Source organism: Falco biarmicus, chromosome 11, assembly GCF_023638135.1.
Source record: "Falco biarmicus isolate bFalBia1 chromosome 11, bFalBia1.pri, whole genome shotgun sequence".
In the NCBI taxonomy this organism is placed as follows: Eukaryota; Metazoa; Chordata; class Aves; order Falconiformes; family Falconidae; genus Falco; species Falco biarmicus.
In genome coordinates this window covers 7,153,460-7,173,659 of record NC_079298.1, presented here as the reverse complement: position 1 = coordinate 7,173,659, position 20,200 = coordinate 7,153,460, and the positions used below count along the sequence as shown (strand labels likewise).

At 37.4% G+C, this 20,200-nt stretch overlaps 1 protein-coding gene across 5 annotated transcripts in view; it reads left to right on the top strand.

Annotated features, from left to right (window-relative positions):
• The window catches only part of FGGY (FGGY carbohydrate kinase domain containing), a 325,624-nt gene that overhangs the window by 4,828 nt on the left and 300,596 nt on the right, over window positions 1–20,200 (top strand). The window lies entirely within an intron of this gene.

Genomic DNA, 20,200 nt, shown 5'->3' with positions numbered 1-20,200 from the left:
ATGAAAGAAAATAATTTTGTGAATCTGATATTTGCATAGAAGATATTTGTTTATCAAGTTCCTCGGTTCCTCTGGCAAGCTGGTTTTTGTAGGTGCCTAGATGACCAGTCTATTAAACGTGACAAAAGAAAATTCACAGCATAGTTACTGTTGCCATGATTACGTACCTTGTATGATCTTAAATGAAAGAGTACACATTGCCAGCTGTGTAGGTGAAAGCCCTATAATATAATGAAATGAAAACATGAAGACCTAGATAAAAATAAACTGTGTAAGCAGCTAGTTATAAAAAGTGATCCAGCCTTTCTAATATGAGTTACAACTTCAGTCTATGAGGTATATTTAACTTAAAGGCTGTTTAGCTTGTCATTCCTGCTGTAACCTGGAGTCTGTCTGGAACTTCATTCTTTTACGTGAGGTGGATTAAGGTGTGTGATTCAGTATGCAGCATTTTAAGTGTAATTAAATAGAGTTTCTAATCTGTGAGTATGTATAGTTTTCAATATGGGTGTAGGACCTTTGAATCTAGCTGTAATTAATTTAACTTATTGGTGTTAAAATTCCTCCTGGAGAGAAGGAAATAAAATATTAATCATCTACACATTTTGAAACCAATTGAGAGAGAAATTGATATTAGAGTTCTGTAAGAGCTAGAAGTAAAAATGAGCTGAAAAGCTGAAAGCTTGACCTTATTTAAGCAAATGGCACATTTTGCCATCTGTTTCTTAGTTCAGTGCCCTTTCTGTTGGGTCCTGCTGCCTTTGCATGTATTTTCTTTAACAGCATGTACAATGTGACTGATAAGATTTTTAATTTTTTTCTGTTGACTTTAGTTTTATAAGATTGCAAAGCTTACTCTATTAAAAAAAAAAAAGTTTTATTGAAGAAATAGCCAGGAAAGGCAAGACTTTTAATATATATTTTGAAAGCCAGCCAGTTACCAAGTCAGCAAATTTGGCAGCCAATTTAAGAGCCCAGTAATTCCTCTGAAATGCAAAGAAGGGCACTACACCAAGAACAGCAAAACCTTTGTCATTTAGCTAAGGATTGTTAATGCATAACATGGAAAACTATGGTTTATTGTTGGGAGTTAGGAGGTCTGAATTGTGTTCCCAAATCTGCGTGACTGGGCCTGTGATCTGCAAGTTATTTAGTCTTCAGATTTGACTTCAAGTACTGAAAATCTATTCATGGCTTGAGTAAATTAATAGTCCTTACTTAAAGTTTGGTGAAACGGGATCTTTATGTCATCATTATTATTGTTCCCATGCAAAACAGAGATAGCAATACTTGATATCTTCACAAGAAAGTTTTGAGTTCTGGCAATGGAGAATGTTTTGTGAGTGCTGAGCAGTATCGTTAATGCAGACAGGACAAGAATTTTTGGAACTCCTGAAAAATTTAGAAACAGAAATTGTGATATTCTTTACGAGTCTGTTAGTATGACAGTAATGTCCTAGTGTTCTGAATACAGAAATTTTACTAGTAAACAGTACAAATGAAGGGGTGCAGTACTCCTAACTGGCCTTGAGGAGGAACATTTGAACAATATATGCAGGCAGCATCTCTTTCAGAGTCGCTGTGGGACTTTATTTTGGCAAAATAATATGCAGCAAATTACTTGTTACTAGATGCAAATCAGCCTTCAAAATATAATAATCAATTTTTTTAAAAAAAGTTTAATTATGAGTATGTGACTTATTAGGAAATTCTGTCTTAAAACAAGAATCACATTTGACCATAAGATTTTGGAAGCTTGCATGGAGTTATGTTTAGAAACTATGTTTTAAAAGCTTTTATCTTTTAATTAATATTTTAACTAGTTTTAGAATTAAGCTTTTGTTCCAACAATGACTTTAAACAAAAGATTAAAAACCCAAACGGTTGAGAAGAGATTTGGAATTGGCTATTTGAAGCATTCTTTTTGTTTATATTTTTTAAACTTATTAGCTCTATTTATTTGACATGTAAATGTTTTAAAGAAGGGAAATATATTAAAGTTCCACATCTCTTCTCCTTTGATTAAGTGCATGAGACCATAAACATGTGGGATCACCAGGAAGCTCTTCATTAAAAATAACAACGGCAAAATTTAATATTACTGAATATCTAAGAAAAGAAATAAATTGGAGAGAGGAAGAGGCAAATTTTTGGCCTTCTTTGTTGTCTTTTACATTTATTTGTTTTCTGAGAGGCATAATGTGGTTTTTCTTCTTGCTAAGTACTTCACAATCCACTTTTATTTCCGCTGGCTTCTTTAGCTCTGTGTATCCAAGGACTGTTCCTTATTACGTTATTTTGAGAAAAAAGTGGTGGCGGTTGCTTCCATCTTTGTCAGATAGCACTTAAGGATCTTTGTGTTCTGCAGTACGGGTGTATAGCAGATAAGCTTTTATATGCATTGAGGAAATGGTATGTTTTAGGCTAGAAGGATGTAGTAAAGAATTGTGATTGGTACTAGTGCAGGTTCAGCTTCAGCAGTGTCATCCACGAATCTTCACACTCTAGGTGTGCTGATTGTATTTTAAGTCAGTGTGTTGTCAAGAAGCCTGTAGTGAATACATAGTTGTGACAGAGAAATACTGGAAATGTTCACATAGACCACTTAAGCTCTAATATCATTGTTAAATGCAGGAGGAAGACTCTGTGTACAGGTAAGACTACCTTAATTCAGCTAGATCTACATATACTCAGCACCGACTTTGTGGGAGGATATTCAGCTGAAAACAACACGGTAGACTTTAGGGCATGCCTTAAAAAGGGACGGTGATGCTACTGATAGGAAAGAGCGCTCTCTTGGCCTCCACTGAGTAAGTGTCCATGTAGGGAACTGATTTAACCCACCTGTAGCTGGGAGACTCGAGCCAGTTATTTCTGACATGCAATCTCAGTTTTGCTACTAACTTGTGTCCTTGGGCAAATCACTCAATCTCTGTGCTCTGTTTACACAAGCATTTAAAAAGGAAATCTTTTTCTACCTCACAGACATGTCCTAAGTGTTTATTAATGTCGGTGCAGTGCTTTGAAGTTACAGAGTGCTTTGAAGTTTTTGTCCTTTGATGTATTGTTTTCTGACTTCTCAAAGATGAACGTTTATTTCTGAAATTAACACGTGCCTGTGTTTTCTAGTTTATTTTATGTTGCTATGTCATCATCAAATACGCATCTAATTTTCTCTGTTTTAATTTCTGGAAGATGAAAGCAGAACCCAGGCTCCAGCTGGCGCAGTCGGGCAGGAGGCGGCCGGCGCGACCTGCAGAGGTCACCGTTCCTCCACCGGCTCCCGGCCTGCCTCCTGCCCAAGCAGCCTGCAAGGCAACGCAGGGACTGCCAGTCACTCCTCACCTTCTCTGGGGCATCTTCTTGATAACACCGAGGGGAAGCCAAACATTAATAACACGGTTTCACTCACCGTGATATTTTTATGTTTCCCAAATGTGTACTTTAATTTCATTTTAAGACAATCGTTCGCAGTAATGCCAGCTGTTTACTGGCAACGTAGCTCACTGTAGAAATGCTAGTCTGTAAGAGATAATAAAGCCAACATCATTATCTAAACATCATGAAGGATGGAGAAATATATCTGGGTAATCAAGGCATTTTCATTAATAAACATGGCTCACAAAGAAAGCTTTGTTTTGGATAACCAGAAATCTAAGTGTGGCCTAGCTGGCTGAGGTTTAACTATATTTAGGTATAGCTAGATTGAGAAACAGCAGTGCTAGAAGTGTTCATGATGATGATTAGAGCGTAGTTGGCTTACTGTAACACTGGAATAGAAGCTGACTCGTCAGAATGTCTACAAGAGAGACAAAATGTAGTGCTTAGTTTTGCCTAAAGATTAACTGCAATAAATTAGGGAAGTCAAAAGGGGAGCTTTGGCACTGAGGGGTCTTGTTTGCATTAGTCATATTTCTGTAGAGAGTAAGCTTGGGGCCTTCCTGGTGCTGAGAAATCTCTACCCTGGCTGGTATTTAAATGGAGGTGTTCCCTAGAGTAGTGATGTCCTCTGAGTGGTACTGGCAGACACAGAGGGTGTATCAGCAGGAGCCTGAGTGGGGGCCTGCTGGAGCTGGGGGGAAGCTGATCTGCCCAGGCTCATGTTTTGCACCTCGGACATGCGTGCTGGGCTCCCATCTTATCCTCTCTGCAACTTAGGCATCGACATGCCATAACCACCCCTGGAGAGTCCTGTGCTGGGTCCTACACTTGAAAGAGGTACTTTGCAGAAGTCACAGCTTCCCAGCATTGTCCACTCTTCATGGATGCTTTTGAAATACTAAGTACTAATACAACAGCTGATTTAGTAACTCGGGTATTTTACTGTATTTCTAATAAAAGTCACAATGTTACCCCAACATTATAGTACTATTTCCTGAAGTATAAACAAACAAAGATCATGTTAAGCGCTGCACTCATACAATACAAAATGTTCTTTTTTTCCAGAGATTAGTATGTACTTTTATGAAGTTCCTAACCTGGGGTAATTTTAAGTGGGTAATATACATCTGCAAAGTGCCACTGGTGGTTGTAAATGCTGACAGAGCAGGCTGTCTATCTGGATTGAACTGTAGGAATGAGGTTTAACATACATATCTCAGCCAAAGCAAGGATTAAGATTGTTTTTTCCGTTTACCATGCATTTATTTCAGTTTACCATGCAAATATTAGTGAAGAGTGACCAAATTTATTTCAGTTTACCATGCATTTATTTCAGTTTACCATGCAAATATAGTGAAGAATGACCAAGCTAATTAGAAACCATTTTTTTGCCATTCAGGTTTTTGCATACTTAAATCTAAGTATTTTTCCAAAGTTCTTCATGGAATTACTTGCCAGGTAGTTTTATGAGAAGCTACATAGTGGAGGTAGAGGGAAAACAAGCTTTCTAATTTAGCTTCACAGAGCTAAAGAAAAGCAATGTTCTTGTTTCAGAACATAATAAATAAAATAAAAGTTGGTTTGAAACAAACAAAAAATGTTAGTGGTGATATGATGAAACACATACTTAGTTACTGCAATTTTCATAGTGCAAATTAAAACCAAAAGAAATACTGCAATTTTTCTAAGCGATAAGTATTACTAGGTTTTGGTGTCTATACATACTTATTCTGCAGAATTCTTTATTGTCACAAGCTTAATTTACATTTAACAACTATTGCCTGTTGATCTATTGACTAAACCTGGACACTGATACTGATTTTACTATGAGGAGAAAACATTTTCCAATTCATTGGCTTGAAGTGTCATGATTTTTATTTTATACCTTTAGAGGGAGGTTTTAAATGTGTCCTTTCAGACCAATGCTAATAGAAAGCAGTTCAAGTAAAATGCTACCCTTCATCTCATTAGCATAAGATGCAAATGATGTAAAAGTATTAAGCTACTAAATACTTAGGCAGCTTCAAGGATCAGCAAAACTAAATGCAGGGAAGGCCAGGGTTGTTCTCCAAAATTGGCAGGTTTTTTTTTTCCATTTTAAACCAAACAAGCCCTTGTGGTTTTGAGTCAGCAACATACACTTTGTCAGTCAAATCTTACAGAAGAAAATACTTTATAGATCTTTAACTGCTGAAGACCAAGATCCTCCTTAAATGCCCTGTACTTGTCGGGCAAACCTTACTGGTAGCATTACGCCCAGAAGGTGAATACGGTAGTGCCAGTAAATCTCCCACAGAAGCCTTTTGGCAAAACCTGGTTTGTAGATGTAATTTGTGAAAAGCTATTCTGAATTTGCACCAGTGTGCAAGCAGAATTTTATTCTTGCTGATTATAAAATGCTGTAGATATGACTAGAGACAAATGTGACTTTGAAAGGAAATAATGTTTTGCTGTGTCATAAACCAATTTTAATTGCTATTATTTGTTAAGTTGCTACAGTTAATGTCAAGCATCAGACATAATACGGATATTTACCTAAACAGTGTCTTGCTAATGAAGTCTCCACACACACACTTCGAAATATTGCCGTCTCCAAGGAATCCATTTACAGTAAAATGTATATAAATTTTACTTATTACATCAAAAGAATGTTCAAATCCATTTTAGTTCCACAGCTGGCTTTTTTCAGAACTTGAAGAAATATAAAACTTATTTCAATTTGGTGTGAAAACAATATCAATATTTTTTTATTCCAGTAAGAAAAATTACATTAAATTGCTCTGTTAAAAATGCAATATGTCTGCTGAATGAGCAATGGTAAGCTTTGGTTTCTAGTGACACCACCAGCAGCAAAAAGCTACTGTAGTCTTGCAGGTGGGAGAGCAGATTGAATAGGGGCTCAGTTAATTCCCTCTTCAAACCTGTTAGAGGGCAATTGAAACGGTTGGGCCTGGCTGAGTCTAATTGGCCTTTCTGATAGGCTTCTCGTAATACATCAGAGAAGATTCCCTGCATCTGTTGCATTCTCCACAGCTGTCATTTCAGGCCTCCATAAGATTTATTTATTTATTTTCTTAATATTCTAGCTTTGTTTCTTGTTTCTCTGTCCGTTTACTTTGAACACAGTTTCTATATTCCCTGCTGTCTGAGCTTTGGAAGGCTATTACATTGAGTCCTTTAGATTTTTCTTACTGCCATAGTTTTACAGAAGACAGTAATTAGCACCATTTAAAAAAATTCTGTGCAAGATTTTTCATGACCCTTGAGTGACTGTAATTCCTACATTACTTCTTTGCTACTGAGTTTTTCAACAGCATTGTTTACTGCAGTACGGAAAAGAAAGAAAACTCAGGATTGAGAAAGATTCCCTGGCAGCACTGGTTTAGCTTGTCTTCATTAGTTTTTTCTTTGTCTAGAATTCTGTATTTAGAGAAGTAAGTTGATTTTGGTTATTTCACATTAAATGGCTAAAATATAACATTCATTTAAATTCTACTTGTCTTACTATTGAGTTATCACCAGTACATTCTCACTGTTCTATCTAAATATATAGCACCTGTAGTCTTCACACAATCCAAGTTACTCAAGGGGCTTGTTTGTAACCACTTTTTTTGTTTTGATTAGCATTTTTTCCTTCCTTCTTCTAGAAAAAATGTGGACACGTATAATTATTTTTTCCAATTACCTTTATTATCATTCAGTTGTACTCTATCCTGATCAACTAGTTAAGATAACTTTGGATTTTTAGTTGCATTCAGTTTATGTTTGTTGTACATCAGAATGAAGTTTAACTTTCCTGGTAGAGCAACGCTAGAAGACCATCGGCATGTAATTGTTTCTTTCCTATTAGTGTTTTCATCTGTTCACAATTCTGTAACTTGTTGAGTACCTTTTGTTCAGTTTCACAGTATTTCTCATTGCTAGAGGGTTTTCTGAGGCATATAGAGCTGATTCTTTCACATGTTATCTGCTTTTTCCAGTTCTGACAGCTTCCACTGTCTTCTGTTTGAATCCTCTGGCTTTGACTGACGATTTTGGTTCCCCCAGAATGTATGTGTCTTCCTGTATGTCACGATCTGGATTCCTGCACTTCACATTAGTTGCAATTCAGCAAAGTATATAATTATGCATCTAACTATAGAGAGGTGCCTCAGTGGAATGTAAATTTTACTCCCAGAACATTTAGCAGGACATTAGCACCTCCTGTCTTTTTCTGAAATATGAATTATGCTTTAGCATTAAGGAATTGATTAATTGGAACACTGAATCAGGACCTCAGCTATACTCCTCTCTGTTTGACTCCATGAGAAATACCCTTGATTTGGATAGCTCCCTAAATCACAAAGGCCTGACAACTCCTCCAGATTCGTGGTGTTTGCTTTCCTTGGCATATCCCAAAACATCCTTCTCTGTTCAGCTGCACCTGTGATATTCCAGCAGCTCTCTTTGTTCCCAAGCCATTATGTCTTCCTACTCAAATTTCCATTCAAAGAATGATTCATGCAGCAGGGGAAAGGCATGACCTAGCTGCCCCCTCAGTTTCCATTGCTTTGCAAATCATGTGCATTCTCATCTGAAGCTTTCATTTCAGACTTCTCTATTCCTGTTCCTGGAAGTAATTCTTTTATTCCCTACTCCTGTAGTCTGCACTGTGAACAGAGAAATGGTTGCTGCATAAAGAGGCTTTTTCTTATTTTATTTTTTGTTGAACTGGCTTTGGTCACAGCAGCAATGAAAACACACGGGCATGGATTTTCTTTCCTCTAGGAATGCCTTTTCTCACAGCACGTGAATACATATGGTGGTTACCTGTGCCATAGCTACTCTACAAAGTGCAAGCTTGACTCATTTTATCAGCATCCTTTTTTTTTTTTTTTTTTTTTTTTAATAATAGCTTTCGTACTGTGAATGTTTGATGTCAGCTGGAGAGAATTGCACACCTCCACCAACAGTCTTTACAAGACCTTCCTGCTCTTCAGTGATTCTTTCTAATGCTTTTAATGTCTTCCATTATCCCCTGTACTACTTACGTCTTCATCCTTTGAGTATTACTGCCTTATGCCTATTTGAGTCTCCTCTTCCACCATTATTCCTCTATCATCCACACACTAAGTTACAACTCTGTTCTCCTTTGCTATGCAGTAGAAGCATTTGCTATTTAAGAAAGTTTTAAGGTTTTGGGGGTGGTTTGTTTTGTTTTCCCCCTTGCCTAAATAGCATCTCTGGGACACCTGCCAGGTGACGTGGTAGATGCTGAAGAACCATCTAGACCTATTGTAGTCTACCTGTAGATATATTTTCTGCTGTTACGGTTTCCAGTGAAGCAAACTGTTTGGCTCAATGTGTATAGCATCAGTACACAAAATAGCAATGTGCCTGGTAGGGCTTTTAGAAGACACATATTAAGGAAAGAATAGTGGTGTGGGGTTTTTTATTTCATTTGTTTGCACATACTTGTGCCATGAATTAGCTACAGTAAGTAAAGAGATGAGCTAGAGAATCAACCTTCTCTTGTGTCACAAGACATAGGGAAAGCTTAGTTTCAACTGAAAGTTAATATAGCATCATGAAAATGGTATCAACATGACATTAAGAAATAAAAGAAGGGATATTGTAGTGACAGCTCAAGTGCTATTAGTAACTTCATGTTTAATCAAATAAAATACCACTATTTAAAAATTGTCTGAAGCAGTCATAGCTTGCAATATAATTCAGAGCAAACCTCCTAGAGAATATACGTGGCCATGGCATGCTTGCTAGAAATATTGGCAAATTTAGCTTAATTGTAACAGATTACGTCTCAGGTTTGCACTTTCCATACTGTTTTGGTTTGGTACCTGTATTACTTTCTTTTTTAATCTTTTAAATCAAAAACTATAAAACATCTTGTGTGCTCTGTAGGCTTGGTTTTTGTTAGTTTATGTTACAACAGGTTGCATTAATGTTATCTAGGTGTAACTTTCAGTTTTGCATGGACTGGCACCAAAACCACCAGGATAGTATTTTGTTCCCCTTCCCTTCTTTCAGTCAGTAGCATAATTTCCATCCAACAAAGCTTTTCAAAAACAAGGAAGGAAAAGGCCTTCCTGTACAAGCTTCCTGTGAATCCTGTTCAGATATAAAAGACTTGTGTAAAAGCTTGGCAGGCAATCCCAGCATACGCCACTTAGTGACTTCCTTATTTTATACTATCATTCCATGTACAGCAAATGAATCTGAAATTCAGAGTAATTTCCATTCATTTTCGAATAAGAAATTCTAAATGGTAAATTTCCTATCTGTATATAACACCCACACTTTAAATTAAAAATTTTGAATGGTGATAGCATTAGTCATAGGAAATCCTGTATGAACATCCAGCACTTAAGTTGGACCTTCCCCTAGATCACACCATAGAAGGAGTTTACAGGAAAACATTCTGTTACTCTTAAATACTGGACTGATTTTTAACCCTTTACGTCCCATGGCCTCTGGTTTGTCAGTGCTTTTTTTCTACAGCCTGTTTCCCATTTTCTTGTGATTGAAATGGTATTGAAAAGCTATATATTTCAGCGCTAATTTTTTTTGTATTTTTAGCATATCTGTAATATGGTCTATTATAGATACATATATATACATATACACCCTCTCCCATGAACAATAGTCTTCAGTGTACACAATTTGGAAGAAAATCAACTTGAATAAAAAATACTGGTTATAGAGTATTATATTGTGTATAAGGGAACTAAGTGCTTCTAATAGCAGGATGCAGAATGTCTTTATTGTTGCATATATATGGTTAATCCTCATACCAATATATTGCATAAATATATACTATATACACTATAAGTATTTTAAAATATTTGGTGAAAGGATGTTGCTGTTCACAGAAGCACAGTAAGAGCTGTGACACATAGGCTTTCCTGTGTGCGGTTGTGCTGATTAACCCATTACCTTTCCCACCCTTCTGCCTCTGCCTCTCCCAGAGACGGGGCAGTGGGCTGGGACACATGTATCCGGCTCAGCTGATCCACAGCATGGTGTACTGGCACAGGAGGCTGCCATCAGCCTGTGACCTTATGGAGGGGATAGTAGAAACCTCACCTGTCCTCTTCTGCAGCTGTTGTTAGAAAGGTGGCCATCGCTGTCAAGCAACATAATAAGCAATTGGCAAAGGTAAAATTTAAAGTGAGGTATATCAGCTTACATTCATTCTCTGTTCCTGAGATACATACTGTCTTGGATAAAAGTGAGGCAAAATAAGCAGGTTCCCACAAACAGCGATTCACATGCATCCTATGTGCCATGAAAGTAGTCTGTGAACAGCAGTGGAACTACCATTGCGCTCAGAGGAGGATTAACTGGACGTGATCTTCATTGTCAGCAGTATGTTACTACCTTAAAGAACAGGCTCATACCATGATGCTGAGAGGGCAAATATATTAATATTTATGTGTTAATTCTCAGCATCAAACAAAATGTATAGCTCAGTAAAAATGGAAAGCTAAAAAAGCCAACATAACTTTGTAAATGAAACCCTAACATGGTCAAGGCATTGAAGTACCATACGCAGCTGTTCTGCACAGATTCATTTTCACATTACATGGGTGAACCAACTTTGATAGTTTGTCTTTAAAAGGAGCCATCTCACAACGGACATTATATCTCTTTAAAAAAACCCCAAACATAGTTATAATTTTTATTTAGTGGGAGAATCCCACACATGTTGAGTTGTTGTGGAACAGCTGGCTTAAATTAAGGTTTCAGAGTTAAGGAAGGAATCTCAGAGCATAAAGTATCAAATAATACCAAAATTCAAGATTAGGATGAGGCTTGTGATATTAGGCCTGGCAAGTGTATATTAGGCAAATGAACTTAAAGAATCTTAGGGGTTTTGGCTGAGTCATAGTACTCCAGTTTTAGATCAGAGTACACTGATGTTTAAATATAATTTAATATAGTTTAATAAATGAATCGAAATACATTTTAATATATCATTGATCACAGGTGAGAGGCTTTAGATTATGCAAATGCTGATGGATGACAAGAAAAGAAATAGAAAGCCATAAAAAATTGTCAGTATTTGAGAACTGTACTTTTATTCTGACTCTTCTCATGAATTTCAAGAGCCTTTCATGTATTTTTGGAGCTCCATCATTATAAATAATCATTTTTGCTTGTATAAGCAAAGTGATAATTTTTCCTGAATACATGGAGAGTTTCTGTTTGTTTTCAACCTATGCTTATAAAACTTCTCTTTTTTAACTCATAGACTCATGGAGTCATAGAATCATTTAAATCTGAGTGTAGATCTCTGTGACGTCAGTATTATTCTGAAATCCAAACCAGAGGGAGGATTTAGGCCAAGGCATAGTTCTTTGATTTGGGGCTTTTTGGTTTTGTTTTTTAAGCCAAGACCTGGGCTGCCTGGAAAATGGAGAATTAAGGTCAGTACTTCTCTCCTACGCTATAGATCTCCCTTATGTTTCACGCGACCAGCAGTTATGGAAGCTCGTGTGTGGGACTGTGAAGTAGCTCCTTGTGTAAAGCTGTAGGTGGAATTTGAACTCTTAAGTCATTACTTGTTGTGTTATTATCTGATGTGGTATCAGCTGAATCCCAGAAACACTGAGGAATCTGGTTTTATTTTTGTATGTTAATTGCTAGGTCTTGCTAGGCAAGGAGTCTTATTTCTTCTTAATGCCCTTAGATCACTACTGCCACCATAGAAGTTAGACCCTCTCTAAAGAGGCAGGAAAGGGTGAGATTGTTAGTAGCCTGCTTTCACAGATTGATGGGCCTGCACTTCAGTGCTATGATGGGCCGTGTATTCCCAAAGGGAATAATGTTAGCTTTTCCTTCTTAGATTGGTCTGTGGAAGTGTGAAAATGCTTAGACCTGAATTTCAGGAGAAAGTACCATTAGAAAGGCTACAGAAAATAACATGGCACTATTCTTCAGCTGAGCTGCTGGTGTTCCTATTTGCAACACATTTGGGAATGGAGCTGTTTCTAACAGAGAGTAACTTTGTAAGGTCTTTCATTCACTGAGCTCATTACTTTCTTGCTTTTGTCACCATAGTTTGCCATTGTTACCCTCAGAGTTTGATTGGAAATGTAACTGGCTTTGCTAGTAGCAAATAGGTATTACAGATACTAACTGTGAGAGCATTTCGTTAATCAAGATGCCACATTCAACCCATAGACATATAACCATGGAAGCAACAACAATTAACATTAAGTTAAAACCCAAGCCTTCCTCATATTGCCAGTCTGGCATTTCCTGTCCAGTGAAAAACAGAGAAGCAATTTCTGCACATAAGAATGATAACAGTGAACAGAGGGGGGCAAGGAAATAGCATGAAACTAATTTTGGGTGTGGTAGTGTATTTTGTAAGTAAATTCAAAACAGACATGGAAGCTGATATCAGGAACATGTGCAAGAAATTCCATTTATAAGACTTTGAATAATAACCTCACTGCCCTTTTAAAGTGTTTTAAATATATATATGCATAGAGTTAGTCATCTAACAAAAACAGTTCCATAAAGCAGGTACACTAAGGACTCACAGTTCTTGTTCAAGTTAATGGGTGCATGAAAAATGTTCACTGTGAAAGTCAAACCACGTTTTATAGTTTTGTCCATATGGGAAGTTGAGCTTGTTTAACCAAAAGTGTGAATTCAAATTAAGTTGGTAGAACTGGTGCAAAATCTGCCTGGGCATTTTTGTAGCGTAATATAAATTGGGAAGAATGAATTTAAGAGCTATGACTCAATCTGTGGTAATTTGAAGATTGCTGTGAGCATTTCTTTCAGAAGATGCCACATCCCTACTGCTTGTACCTATATTTATATTCCCCTGTTGCCCCCCATCATTTCAGGTGTTTGTAGACCTTCATGGTTAACAGAATAAGGGGAGCAATACAGATTAAAATAAGTATCCTGCAATATTCCAAAAAGCACTACCAGCACAAATAAGGGAGTGGAAAAGAAGAGGCAAAGGAGGAGGGAAAAGCTGGTTGCTCAAGCTGGCACCGGTGTGAAGAAAATGCTTACACACATCAAAGCTGAGCTCCCTAAGGCCAGGAGGCGGATCTGTCAGCGCTCGCCTGGCAGCAGCAGCTCTTGTAGGAGTAGTAGCCAGCTGTTTAGCTACTGCAGCCTACAAACTGGCATATAAACCTAAACTGCTTTATTGGTAGCTTCTTTAAACACCACAGCTAAAGCTACCCAGAGTCGTGCAGCAAGGCCCCAGGTTACATCAGAAAAGTAACATGGTGTATACTTGCGTACCAGTTTGGAACCATCAGTTTTAAAGAGCTAGAGCTATGTAACTTTCTTATGAAAATAAGTGTTTAGTCAGAGGGTAAGCAAATTTGTGATAAGAAAAAAACCTCTCAGGACAAAATGTTTTGCTGTTGCTCATTTTCTTTCTTTCTTTCTGCTCTGGAAATTCTGACATCCCTGTTTCCCAATGTAAGAAGATATATGATTTTTAAACGTGTTTTCTTTCCAATATTTATCAGTTGCCTGTTTTCCAAAGCTGGTATATCCAGCATCTTTAGGACTTGTAACTGTCAATCAACATTTTGAGAAAGAATTGAATTGGTCAACTATATTGTTACTTTCACAAAATTACACAGAAGCAAAAGCTGTCAGTACTTGTGAAGCTTAGTCAGGGGCACTTCCCTAAATATACTAAGCTTAGGTGGTTTTGGGGGTGCAGAAGTGGGAAAAAAAATTCAGAAGTCTCTAACCAAGCTGATGGATTAAAAGCACAAATAAATCTGCATAGAGAAAAGCAGCCTGCCTTTTCACAGGTCACAGCCCTGAAAACTGATGTAGTGGGAAATTAGGGAAAGATGTGCTGGTACCTGCACTGCCCTAGAAAGATACGCGTTAGAAACCTCTGCTTCAAGGAGAGGAAACCTGGGCAAAGACCACTAAATTCTGCTTACATTCCATCATTTAAAGAAGGAAGCTTTGCTGTTAACTTTTGAAGAGTTAGCTTTGGTCAGCAACCTTCCTGTAGACTAACTGTGAACTCTTGTACTGTCAGTCCTGAAGTCAGCTGTACTTGCTGTATAGCTTTACATAGTTTTAATGTAATTTTGCATATAAAAGCACTTTGTTAACTAGTTAGAATATATATATATTTAGAAGTACTTTATCAGGAAGCAGGGAGAACGGACAACCTTTATGATAGCAGAACTAAACAAGAAAACTAGAAATGGATTTTGCTTTGAGAATTTGGGTTCTTTTTCTCCTCTTCAGGTAACTGGGTCAGACACTTGGTGATTATTCAGCATGATAAAGATCACATCTTGATTGTGGCCCTAAGACACCACTAGAGGGTTCATAGTAAGTCTTGTTTTTAATGGCTTCTTGTAAGGAGTTTTGAACAGTTAATGTTTGGGGATACCTTAGTATTCATATAGGGAAAAAAGAGCGTACATTATGTATATGATGTAGTAGAGTAAAACTTTGCATACGGAAATTTGTTCATCACTAACACGTGGTAGATGTTTGCAGAACTTTTCTGTTTAGTAGAAGGAAGTCCCTCCTGACTCTAATCAGATAATCATCAAACCCTATAGGTTTCATCCTATCTGACTAGAGGCTCCTAAATTAAAAAAAGTAGACTGCTGACATACAGGCATTTCCAATTAGCAATTTAGTTTACCCAAATCACTCTCTGAAGAGGCCTGTGCTTTTCTGTTAACCATAAAGAGAACTTGTGGTGCCTCCTAACCTAGATAACTTAGGTGCCAGAAGTTAAACTGAATAAATCCTGAGCTGTATCTTTAAAGTGATATAGCTTCATTTAAAAAGGATCTTCTTGTGTTCCATTTCTCAAGGTGAAAATAAGCAACCAGAACTTGCAAGGTAGGTGCAGCCACTCAAAATTTTTACTACCATTAAAAGTTCTAAAACTACTTTTGGACACAAATGAAAAATGAACTTTTTATAGGTGCCATGGCACTTTGATTTGCAGTCACATAGAGGTCAGCAAATTTGAGAATTGCATCACTTGAAAAAAGTAGGCTCCAATTTTGGTAGTGCTAGGCCATGCTTTTAAACCTACCAGTAATCCATTCAGTGGAGATTCAAAACTTAAGTTATCTCTTTTCAATATGAGTGCTATGTGAATGGCTTTGTGCTTTTGAATAACAGCGTTCACTGGATTATACTTCCGTTGTGTGTGTGTTCACAGCTTGTGTTCTGAGACATAAAAGGCACGATAACAGCAGTCATCTAAAAGTCATGCCCACTAATTCATCATCGTGGGTGAGAATTCAGAAAAACAGCCATGGATGGACGGTTTTGAACCCTTAGAGTCCCCTGAAATAACAGTGGTTATTCTATGATTAAAATGATGCAGGATCTCCCTACTCATTGCAGTGATTAATTTTAACAGCTTCCCTGAATTCTTCAGGTATTTTTTTTTTAGTATGTTGGTGTGATAGCAGGTTTCATCTGAAGACTTTTCTGGTTACTACACTATCTGAGCGAATAGCGAAAAAGGCATTCGTGTAGCTTGTTCCAGGACTGTTTGCTTTTGAGCTCCATCTGCTGGAATTGTCCTGTTTCCCACATCTTTGCTGTTATTATACTACCAGGTTTCACGGGAATTGGTTTTAATTTAGAAGAGAGTAAGGAACAAAGTTCACAGTCCAGGGGAATTTCTAGCAAGTTACTGGTCCTTTTGTTTAAGGAATCAACCTAAAGATTGCTTGGAGAATACAAAACCACAAAATAATTGTGAGACTGAGGAAAACAAGTGTTAGTTCTTCCTCCACTTTTGTTTACAGAGTTAGTTTCTAGGTATTTTATGGAGATTTGGATTAATCAGATCAGTCATAACCTATCGAGTTCTGTATAAGATTTCAAAAATAGGTTACTCACTTTACTCATTTTTCTGAATTAGGCTTTTGTTTTGTTTTCCCCTAGTGTCTGTTGTTACTCCATAACTAATAAAATTAGCAGTGTTTTTAATATTTTAATTAACTTTAAAAAAAGCCTTTCTTCCCCATTGTAACTGTGTTTGTAGTATTTCAGAATATTTAAGGACAGAAGGGACCGTGATGAACATTTAATTTTATTTTTGTAGTTCTGTTGTTCCTTAACAAAAATGTCCTGCAAAGAATAATGTGCAAAATTGGAAAAGAGGGCCCTGCTGTGCAAAACCACTCTAAAACTGTTTAAGTCGTCAGAGGCTTTCACGGTAAATTATATGATGATTCTACAAGTTTTCTTTGTAAGAAGCACCATTCTCTGTTCAGAGGCTGTATTATAATGTTCATGTCAACAATGATGTATATGTGTAGAATTACGATTGCCACCAGTCCTTGGGTGCAGACACTGGTGCTGGCAGTGCATGTAATTCTAAAGAACAAGCGCTTCTCTGGAAGAATTACCTTCTCAAGAAAGCAAACCACCTAAGTTTTGAATTTTCCTTTTCTTTAGTTGTAAAGCTAGTACTACCTTCCTTCCCCTGTCCCTAAGCTAATGCTAGATTTTGCTAAAGTCTATTCTGTTTCATAATGGGTTTGTGTATATGTTACTTTAAAATATTATTTGCTTGCTGTCCATCTGCCTGTTGGCAATATTTTATGTTCACTTATGATGTTTGCAACTTTTTTTTCTACACAGCAAACTTTGCCTGGACTGGTTTGCATTTCTTGATGTGGGTAACTCTATGCTGTTATACCTAAGATTTGGGCGTAGGTGTAGGGAGGAAGAGATGGAGAACAGAGAAGGTGCTAGGCTTGATATTAAAGATAAGTGTTCTTTCTTTTTTTTAAGTTCTGCTTTTGTGCTTCTCATGGACACAGTACACCGCACTCCATGGTGTACTCCACTGATGCCCAAGCTTGTTCCAGCCTGAGCTGGTCCATCTGCCTCCGCACTCTATTCAGTAATGCTGCCTCGTTAATAACTCCAGAGCCTTGGTCAGGGTTATTCACTCAGGCAAAATACCATGCTGATCCAGCTCTGTAACTTCCAATTTTGCCACTGGTTCAGGCTCCACACCCCATCATGCAGTGGCCATACGTGCTGTGTGATACTATGTACAAGATGTAAGCCTCCTGTACAGTAACCTAGGTACCTGTAAGTTAGATTCTTTGCTTCCTGCAGCGTTGTGGGGATAAGATCACTAATGTGTATGCAGTAATGTACTTCATTGGAAGTCCTATTTACTTTTTCAGAAAGTAATTATTGTAGTGGATTTCTCAGGCTTCTGTGTGAGACAAAACTGTTGGTCACTTTTCACATAGGTTTGGAGGGATATTGTCTGTATTTGGTCACATCTTTCTATATAATGGAAGGATAGCTAAGATGTCCCTTGGTCGCTAGACTTCATTGTTAAATGGTTATGTGCTGCCTTAGGCTGGTATTTGAAGCGCTGTGTTTTGAGGTTAGTGTTTTTTGGACCTACAGCCGTGTTTTGAGGTTAGTGTTTTTTGGACCTACAGATATGTAGGCAATTGAAGGATCAGGACTCTAAACTGCTACTGTGTTCTGAGATTGAAACTTGCTGGTATGTAACTCTTCCCCACCATAAAATAAGTTAGATTACTACTGTTATTTCTGTAATGACCAGTACTTTACTCACTGTATAATTTTAAATCCAATCATAGTCAAACTCCCCTTGTAGCTTACTTCTGTTCACGGGGTAAAGTGTGAGGGTTTTGTTGGTTTTAATACAGACCCAAATTGTAATTAATATTTGTGTGGCCCAAACATGTTGTTCTGATTAGAGGCTCTTTGCCTAGGCATTTGTGTAGCCTGCCCTGTTTGAAACCCTGCCTTTTTCTGACTTCACTTCCTGAATCCGTTGACAACACTCACAGCCAAACAAAATACATGTTCACAATGCTGTTATTTGCAAAATATTCCCTTGTGAGTACAGCTGGGGCAACAAAAAGAGAGTTTCTCTGTATCTCGGAGAGAACTGACTATTCCTTATAGAAGTAAGGCACATAGTCCATTAGGCAATTTTAATCTTGGCAGTTAAGTAAGTATTAAAACTTTGCATTTCACCACATACAAATGCACTCACATTTTTCATTACAGTTGCGCGTATTGATCACTGAGTGATCTGGTAACATACTCAGATTGCTGAATTTTCATCTATGCTGAAGTGAACCAGATAGCAACAGGCTCACAGCCCACCACACTGTTTACAAAACAGATGGAGGTAGCAGGAATATAAACTTACTTTGCCCTGTCTTAGGCCTGATCCTCAAACGAGATGTGAGACCAAAGAAAGGGTTCACCTAAATTGCTTCTCCTCTCCTTGTGAAACTTCGTAACTGGCACTAAAACCCACCTTGCTTGACAGTAAATTCTCTGACTGGACACGAGTACCTCCTGAACTAGACCAAGTCAAGTAACTTGTGTCACAGAAACCAACCCACCAGATGATGCCCGCTTAACAAGTAGTGCTATTCCTCAGTGACTTTTTAGCCTGAACTACAGAATGTCGAACTTGAGAGAGAAAACACATAACTGCAATGCTAAATGTCTGTGTGCGTATTAGGATAGGGTGGAGCAGACTGTCATTCAGCTGTATTTAATTAACATAGTATTTTATATAATGTATTTATTTTTTACGTAATTAGGTGATTAAGCAAAATGCTTGCTAGTAACATCTATTCCATAACCCGGCACTGTTGAGAGTTAAACATGCACCTTTGCAGGTAATTAATCTCCTTGCCCTGCTTATTTTGCTAGTTGGCACTTGCTAAATCCCTGTAAAACCACACCCAGCAGTGCTGTGTATTATCCCTCTGCTGTCTATTCCTACATATGGTCAAAATCAACTTACCTTCCGGGTTGCTGACATCAGCAAAATGTACTCTTGGCAAACTACAGTATCCTCCTAGTAACCCTTTGTTTGGTTGGTGTTGTTACAATTGTATTCCTCTGACAGCAGCAAACACCACCTGAACAGTGCCTACCTTGACACTTGGATTATGATGTGGAAGGGATTACCATATTTTAAACGTTAGAACGACCCCTCATGTGATAAAATGTATACAAGGGGAGGGAATTTAGAGGAGAAATACTTCCATGCTTCCTGTAAGGAACTGACCCACATTAGTTGCAAGTTTCAGGATAGGATCTTGGTAACAGTGTATCTATCCAATTATCTAGTCATTTTGTGACTTGACCTTAAACAAGACTGTCACTTCAATTAAAATTATGCTTATTCCTATTTTAAGGAAAAACAGAAATTTTTAAGACTGCCTGCTCTGAAAAGTTAGTATTCACTAATAATTAATTTCTAATGTTTTCTGGTTGTCTTTTATAGTATCTATCTTCTCTTAGCTGTTTGGCTCTAAATGGCAAGCAGGAAAACATCTGGTCTCCCTTCAAATATGTTTATTGAACTAAATTAATTAGGTACAGTATTGAAAATCATGGTAGAATTGTTTCTCCCCCACTGCCCTGAGTTAAGTAGCATGTTTCTAAGGTATGTATTTGTATTGCCTTTGTACTAAAAATCAAGATTATCTTATAAAAAAAAAAAAACATGGGAAGCGCCAGAGAAGTTGCTATTTTCAGCAAGTTGCTGAAACAAGCAACAGGAGCTGCTGTTTTTCAGCAAGTTGCTCTTTTGATTTCCCACTAGGTTCAGTTTTCCCAGCTTTTCTATTGCTAAAAAGTTTAGAACCCACAATAACACCCAAAAGAGAAGTGATTTAAAGGTAGGGAGAGGGTTATAAAATTATTTTACTGTTAACAGCAGCATTGTCATAAGTATTAAAAACAAGGATCACCTCCTTTCTGGGAAGGAACATAGGAATAAAGGTGAATGTTTCTATTTTTGAAG